General features: G+C 47.7%; 1 long non-coding RNA gene across 1 annotated transcript; it reads right to left on the bottom strand.

The window, feature by feature from the left end:
- Window positions 1–3,107: 3,107 nt before the first annotated feature.
- On the bottom strand, window positions 3,108–7,110 carry LOC114063168. The gene is made up of 4 exons (XR_003572517.1): window positions 6,910–7,110; window positions 6,106–6,224; window positions 3,797–3,858; window positions 3,108–3,258 (listed from the first exon to the last, which is right to left on the bottom strand). It is a non-coding gene; the product is annotated as an uncharacterized LOC114063168 (long non-coding RNA).
- Window positions 7,111–8,006: the final 896 nt, after the last annotated feature.

Raw genomic sequence — 8,006 nt, 5'->3', positions numbered from 1 at the left:
AGAGGGGCTGGGAGGAGGTTTGGGTGACTGCTGAAAGCTCAGCCCAACTTCACTGCAAGCTCCTTCTCAGCACAGGAGTGTTCAGACAGACTTTCGGTGAACCCAACATGAATTTTGAGCCCCCAAACCACCCAGGGGCTGGGTGAGTCCCAGTGTGAAGTTTCAGGGTTCATTAGCACAGCCAAAGACCTGAGAAATGGCCAAAATCCCCAAAATCTCACCCAGCCGCCTCCTCCTCCTCCTCCCACCAGCCACTACCTGCCCAGGTGAAACCTATTTTCCCTGGTTTTAAACTGCCTTTTTATGGCAGAGCCCCAGTCCCCTCAGCCAGGCTCTGCTCTGAATGCCAGGCACACCGAGCAGGAATCTCTGCATGAGACGCCCTAATTGGCAGCAGAGCCCTGGCCCAGCCAACATCTGCAGCTGGTTTTGGTGATAATAAATCAGGGCTGGGGGGGCTTGGCGTGGCAAGCTGCCAAGGAGCTTTCCTTTCCCCATTTAGCCAAGAAATTGGAAGACAACAGGGAGGACTGGGGCAGCTCTGGGTGGTTAGAGAGCAAAATCCAGTCAGGTAAGTCCACAAGCAGCCATCAGCCTTTCTAAGAAACAAGCTGGACCAGACAACGAACGCCTTTCTTCAGCACTGAGCAGCAACTTGTCCAGGAAACCTCAAAAACGTCATTAAAACAAGGGCACAAAGGCTGGAGCAATCACTTCCTGGGAATGAAGGTTCCCAGCTCAGCCCTGGGAGGATTTCGGAGCTGCCCAAGCTCGTGGTGCTCTGTGATCACCCAACACTCACTGCAGACACCTCTGCAGCTACGTTTGCAATCAGCAGGTTGGATGCTCAGCCCCACACGCTGGATTTCTGCAGATGCCTGGAGCAGTGACAGCTCAGTCCTCCTCTCAAAACACAGGTCAAACAGAAAGCATGGATGGGAGGGAATCCTAGTTCTGACCAGGGAAATTCAGGCTCTGAAAGAAATAACAGTCAAAGGCTGGAACAGTTGACTGAAACCACTAAGAAACCCAGAGTTGTAGCTGACAGGACTGTTAATTTAAATGTTGATGAATCCTTCCTGCTGATCCTGGCAGCACAGTTTAATATTAAGTTTTGGGGTGAGGTTTTCTAAGTCAGGTTGCTGCTGCATTGGGTGATGGAGCAGAGGCCAAGTCCCTGAGCTCTGCTCATGGCACATTCACACTGCCACCCATCAGATCTTTAAGGCATTTTTTGATATTCTTTCACCCATCACATCCAGCTCCCCCAGTCCTTCCTTCAGCCTTAGCACTTTGCCACCTCACACTGCTCTCTCCTGTTGAGTATTCCAACTCCTGCTCCCCACCACAGCCCCACTACTCCAAGAGTTGTCTTCCATAGGGAACATCCACCTCATTTACAAGGTCACAGTTATTTTAGTCTGAATCCAGTTATGCAACAAACCACCCCATTTCCAGTGTAAAATCCCTAAACAACAGTGACAAGTGACTCGCTTAAAGGAGAATTCGGTCCTTTCAAACCAGCAAAAATAATTAGCCCCATTAATTCATCTGCCCTGTAATGAGATGCCACCTTCAACAACCACAGCCAGGTATTTCACTGCTTGGAAATGGGGATCCACATTTGCCAAGATAATATCTGGCAGGAAGTATTTCTTGAGTTTATTTAAGCTTTAAGATCTATGGAAGGAGCCGTGCACAATATCCTGTTTGAAGGCATTTCTAATTTAAATTAATGACCTGAAGGATATCTCAAGGCAATAATGATCTTATTGTACCAAAGCCCACAATAGCTGAGGTGAATTATAAATTCCTCTAAGTGATTTAGTGGTTAACATTCCAAATCACAGCCACCCGACGTGATGCTTGGAGTTCCAGCACCAGATTAGATGAAACCACACAGGCTGTCTTCAGCCTCCCCTGGTTTGGAACAGGCAGGGAAAAGTGTTCTCGTGAGCCAGTGGGAAGCAGAGCAGCCCTGGGGGTGGTTGGAGCTCTGGGAAGGCCCCTCATCCCCAGCACTTGGCCTGGCAGAGATGCTGCAGCACCCGAGCAGCAGAGGCACTGCCTGGCACACACCAGGAGGAAGGGGAGCTCACCCACAAGGGGAGAGCTGCTCTCCCCAGGGACAACTGCAGGTTTGTCACTGAGTTATGAAAAAAAGCACAATTTGGCTAAATGAGGAAAAAAGTGTCTGTTTTTCCCCTGGAACTCCCGAAAATGCACATGGCACTCCCCAGCTGCTCACGGGAAGGGTCCTCCCCGCTCTGGTGACGAGTTGCACATTTGTAAGTCCATATGTCACCAGTAAACAGAACACAGTGAAAAATAAGATGGATAAAATTTCCCTTTGAAAAGGCAGGGAACCAAATTGCCCCTAAAAAAGGGCTTTCAGCAGCTGAGAAAAGTAGTCTGTTATTTCACTCACGGGCCCAACTGCACACGAAGCAATAGGTCAGGACTCGCATCTCAAACTTGTTCCATACACATGAGCACACAGGTCTTGCCCACTGTATAATTCAAGGGATTTCTGTACACTTGGAACAGCCTATTTTATACATCATCTGCTTTTCTCAAATCTTGTCATTTCTTATTCCATTCAGGATGCCACGAACAGTGAACTTACTCCAAACACAGCTCCACTTTAGGCTCTAAATATTATTACTATTATGTTTTGTGCTCTGTTATGAACTTGAATGGCACACCAAGCTGTAAAATGTGTTACTAAAAGTATTAATAAACCCACAATCCATTTCCAAGTGAAATCTCCCCAGTTTTCTGTTGGGATACCTGACTGGGAGGAAGGCAGTGTTTTCAACTCCGTTTCCTTCTGAGCTGAGCAGATTTGTTTGAACCCCTAATTCAAACCACAGCTTGAACTTTCCCTGCCCACGTGGCAAAAAAACAAAACAAAACAAAAAAAAAACACACCCAAACCACTGGTGCCAGTGTAAGTAAATCACCAGTACTTAATTAATTATTAACAAGTACCCTGGGGAAGAGGAACGAGCTGTGGTACCTCTGGGTATGGGACATCCCCACAGTGAGTAGGGACCTCTCTGCTCTCCTCGAGCCCCAAAACATGGAGCCAACTCAATACTGGGACGCTGGTGTTACTGGTATTGTACTGCTGGGAATGGGTAATCTATTTCCCCCCTCTCCTCCCCTTCCCAGTGTACACTTTATTATTTTAAGGCTCTTTTCTCAGGGACAAGCTTCACCTCCCATTATTTCTAGCTTGTACCCAGCGCTGAAAGGCTGAAAAAAAAATGATAAATTAAATGAGAAGGAAATGTTTAAGGGTTCCTATTCATAACAAAAATACTTAGGGCAGCTTGGGCCATGAATCTTCCACCAGCAAGTTGAGATACACATAAAGGACCTGATTCAGAAAAGAAGTGTGGAGGACGTTGGTGGATGGCTGCTGCTCCTGGGATTTATGGGGGTAGGAGCTGGTATGTGGGGAGAGTCCAGCCAGGTAATTAGTTCCTTGCAGAACTCAAAATGGAGTTGGCTTTTCCCAACTGTTCAAAGGCTTTTTCCCCAAGCAGTGGGTCAGCACTAAGCAGCTCTGTCTCACGTGGGCCGCACTCAACCACTTGCCTCTTGTGTGTGAAGATTAATGAGTGACCAAGCCCTGCTTTTCTGTCAGCACAGACACGTGCATCTAATTAAAGGATCCAGAGAGCTGGCAGCAGAGTCCCAAGGTGTTTTCCAAAGCCACCCAAAGTTTGTGTTTGGTTTAATTTCCCAGTTATGCCCAGTTAATAGGGATTAACTCCCAAACCTCATTTACCTTTTTCTGTGTGTGTCAGCTCTGGAGTTCACATCGTGGGGAAACTGCTCCATCCATAAATCCTGGGGATTTGAATCATGTGTTTACCCATGGAACAGGAACAGGCCTGGACTGTGGCACAGAGGTGCCCCTGTCATCGTGTCTCACTGACACAGGGACCACCTTTTGGTTCAAACCCCATCGTCTGCCCTTCCAGCTACAGTGATTTCCACTAAATACCAATTCCTGCCAACAAACCAAGATTCTGGGTTTTTTTTAGTCACCACCCGAACCAGGACCATCCCTTTTTGCATAAACAAACAAAACCAAGCAGAAATTCTACAAGAACTGAGGGAGGGGTTGGGGTAAGGACAGAAATGTTTAAGCTTCCTTTTCCAAGCTGGTGGAGATCCAGCAGCTTCTTTCTACAGGTGCATCTCCAAGAACAGAAAGGTTCTGCTCACAACCCTTCCCAGAAGTCCTGCCACAAAGGGAAGCTCCTTTCCCTTGGCACAATTTCTTACACAAGGAGGGAATAACACATTTTCATGGGGAGTTCACTCTGAACTGTGACAAAATAAGCCCGAGAAGTCAAACTGCTGCTTGTGAGAGAGCAGAGCTGTGTGTGACAGCCCGTGCTGGGTAACCAGAACTGGAGATAAACTGAGCACTGATTAATCAGCCACAGCAGGGCTGCTGCTGGGGGGGAATAAAACAGTCTTTAAAGCCTTGCTTTCAGTGCTGAAACATATTCATCCTTCACATGAACCACCCCAGCACTCAGCTGGGTGAGCACCAAGCCCTCCATGTGCAACATCTCCCAGCACCCAAATTTGCCTGGACTTTCAATTATCCAGACAATAATGAAAACATGTTGGCAGGGCGAGCGTCAGGTTACAATCACAAATTCTTACTTCAATAACAGCCATAAAACAGAGACCCAAAGCATGTTTTTTTGCTTTTTTTCCAAACATTAGCAACTCATCTGATACTTAGCCCAAGGATCCAGTTTCCTGCAAGCTGATGACATGTGAGACCACAACCCTGAGGCTGATATTAAATTATACATATATACATATATAAATATACAGAGAGAAAACCTGTGAAATTACAGACACAGATGTGTTATTGGTGTCATAATTTTTTCCCATTAAACACCGTATTAGGTTTATCCCCTTTCTATACTTGAAAATCTTCACATATAAAAGATGAATAGCAACTTCTCAAGGGGATCCCTGTGGTTTAACCTTGTTACAGGAGGTCAAACACAACACACAAACTATATTGGTACAAAGATGACTGTAAAATGGAATTAGCCTTTTGCTCCCCGTGCCAGCGGATGGGAAGCCAACTTTCACATCTCTGAACCACTCCTGCTCCAGCACCCCAAAAGGACTGGTGACACTGGCCTTGGAACAGCACATTTTGTAGGGGAAGGACCAACAACACAGTACCCAGATCCTGCCTGGCACCACACTCCATGGTTGAGATGCTGGGCCATAATAATTTGGGTGGGAAGTAGCCCAGACACCCAAATTTTCTCACTGCTGACCCCCAACTTAACCCACTTCTCTCCCACACACACTGACCTGTTCAACCAGCGTGGGGACAGGCTTTGCTCACAGCTCTCTGGTCTCCTGTGTGCTGGGAAGATGAGAGTCCTTTAAATCTGAAAAAACACCCAATAAATTAATCACCATAAAAAGCAGAAGTGGTGAGACCTGGATGTGCCAACAGGAGACGTACCTGGAGCTCCAGAACTGAGGAGCCTGCAGGGCAAGAGGAGCACCAGCAAAAGGAGGAGACCCCCTCCCACCTGCCTCATGAGAACCCCCAGTGCAGCTGCAAACAGCCCACAGCCCACCTGGTAATTATCAGGGAAGGTTAATTCCTCCTGTGCCAGGTTAACACACAGCACAGAGCAATTAGGCACACGTGGCATTTACAAATTCATTCCTCAGCTTTATTAAAACAACACTGATGAGAATATTGTGTTATACAATAAGTGGGAGGTATTACATTTAAGCAGGAAGGAAGCACTGCTATGGAATTTGGGATATCACTGAGGCTCTAAAAACCTGGAACCTCTTATCCCAGGGATTTGGTGCTGTGAGCCTGTGCTCCAGGCTCTGAGCAGCTTTTCAATGTAGTTTTTTGGCTGCTGTGAGATCCTGCAAGTCAGGATCAAGCCCTCAAGTGAGGATGTCTCACAAGTAATTAAGAACAGAACATAAATCCCACCACAATAATTAATACCTCCAGATATGAGATAGATATGTATATATGAGACAGAGACAGTACCAAGTGGAATCCAAAGGGAAATATCAAACCATCATTTTCTCACAGTGCCCTCAGTGCTGTATCCACTGGGATTTCATAAGGAAAAACTTCCTTCTCCCCCAGCTGCCCAGCAGGCAGGACATCTGCAGCCCTTATGAATCCCCCACTCCTACCAGCAGAAACACAGAGCATCAGAACTCCCAAAGAAGACACCAGCAGCAGCACAATAAAGATCTTCGTCGTTTCTCCTTGACGTTTTCACAACAGAATTCATGTAGAACATAAAAAAAGCACAAGGCATGTTTACTGGATGGTTTATAGTTCAATAAAACATAAATAAACAGCTTTTTAGATCAAAGCTACAGAAATAAGGAATCACTGCAGCTTCTGAGGCCTGACCAATATATCACATCATCTGAAGTTGAAAGAAGCGCTCCTGGCACTCCTGTTTTCCTCTGGAGCAACCCCACCTGGAAGGCACAGTGCCCAACTTACGTCTGCCCTCAGGGGCTTTAACAAACAAGTACAATTGTGCTATTTCAGAGTGTCTTGTGAAGCCTTTTGGGATGAGACTTTGAGGTTTTATAAATAAACTGATAAAAAAGGAGCAATCAGTAACATTTTCAGGAGGGCTCAGAATTGATTTTCTGTGTGTTCATCACCACCGTCCAAGCACTGAGTTCATCCCACATCATGAGGACCAGCCCAAAAATCCAGCTTTCCTTGAAAGACTGTTGGTATCAGTCAGCTTTGGATGCAGTCCTGGCCTTCCTGAGCAGCACAAGTCACTTTAAATCCCACATCAAAAGAGAGGACCAGCTCCCTCTAGCCTTTCACTCCTCATGGACACACACCTTCCTTCTCTGCCTCTCCTGTGTGTTGGATGCAAACCTGGACCTCCAGACAGGAGAATAACTGGAGTCCCAGGAGGGTCTCACTGGTTTTACTCACATTGCTCATTCCACACCCGTGAGTGTTTGTTGGACTGGGATTGCATGTGATGCCATCAACCCTTGGAAACGGGGATGGACCAATGTCTGGCTTAGCCACGTCCAAACCCAAAGCCTGACGTGGTTTGGTTCCATCCTGAAAAACCTTTTCTTCTCAGCTCAAAGAAACAGCACGTGATGTCAGACCTTGTGCTGCAAACTCTGGGCTGCACCAGCACACACTGGGTGCTCACCTGCACACACATCCCAGGATCCTGTGTGGCTGGCTGGCTTTCCCACTGCTGCCAGAAAATGTGTGGCCTTTGAGCATCCCTGGTGCTCATACCCTGGCCTGTGCCCTGCCCTGCAGTTTACATCGTGTCCTTTGCATGGCTATAGGCTTTGGCAGTTATTTTGGTCCCACATCTCCTAATATGGGGTGGTGGGAACTGAAAATACCACACAAGAGTTCATCTTGGTATGTATTTATTAATCTGATGCCAGGGTATTGCTGGCCACTCCTAAAAATAGCTGTGTGCCCACCAAGACCAGGGCACCCCTTAAAGAGAACTAAACCAAAGCAGGACCCTCCAGGGAGGCACCTTCACCCAGGCATGTGCACACCCCCAGACACCCCCAGACACCCCCAGACACCCCCAGACACCCCCAGACACGTGGGGCTGTGACCCCAGGGACACTGAGGTGTCCCTCCTGCAGCAGAATGGAGACCTCCTGTATGCCCTGGAGCTCCTGGGGGCCAGGGGGGCACAGGAGAGCCTTGGGGTGCAGAACCAAACCCTTTGGATCAGCACATTCCAGGGCAGTCACCAAAAGTCCGGTCAACCCAGATATCTCAGCTTCGAGGGGTCAGGGAACTGTGGGGATTTGGAGACATGACCCTCGGGTCAAGGCCAGGTTGGAGGGGGCTCTGAGCAGCCTGGTCTGGTCAGCAATGTCCCTGTTGGTGGCAGAGGGAGGGGACCAGGTGACCTTTAAATGCCCCTTCCAACCCAAAGCACTCC

This window comes from Empidonax traillii, unplaced genomic scaffold (assembly GCF_003031625.1).
Source record: "Empidonax traillii isolate 1590-97213 ecotype Southwest subspecies unplaced genomic scaffold, ASM303162v1 scaffold454:size726355, whole genome shotgun sequence".
NCBI lineage: Eukaryota > Metazoa > Chordata > Aves > Passeriformes > Tyrannidae > Empidonax > Empidonax traillii.
Note: the sequence above shows the minus strand (reverse complement) of the source record. Positions and strands in the feature narration are given on the sequence as shown.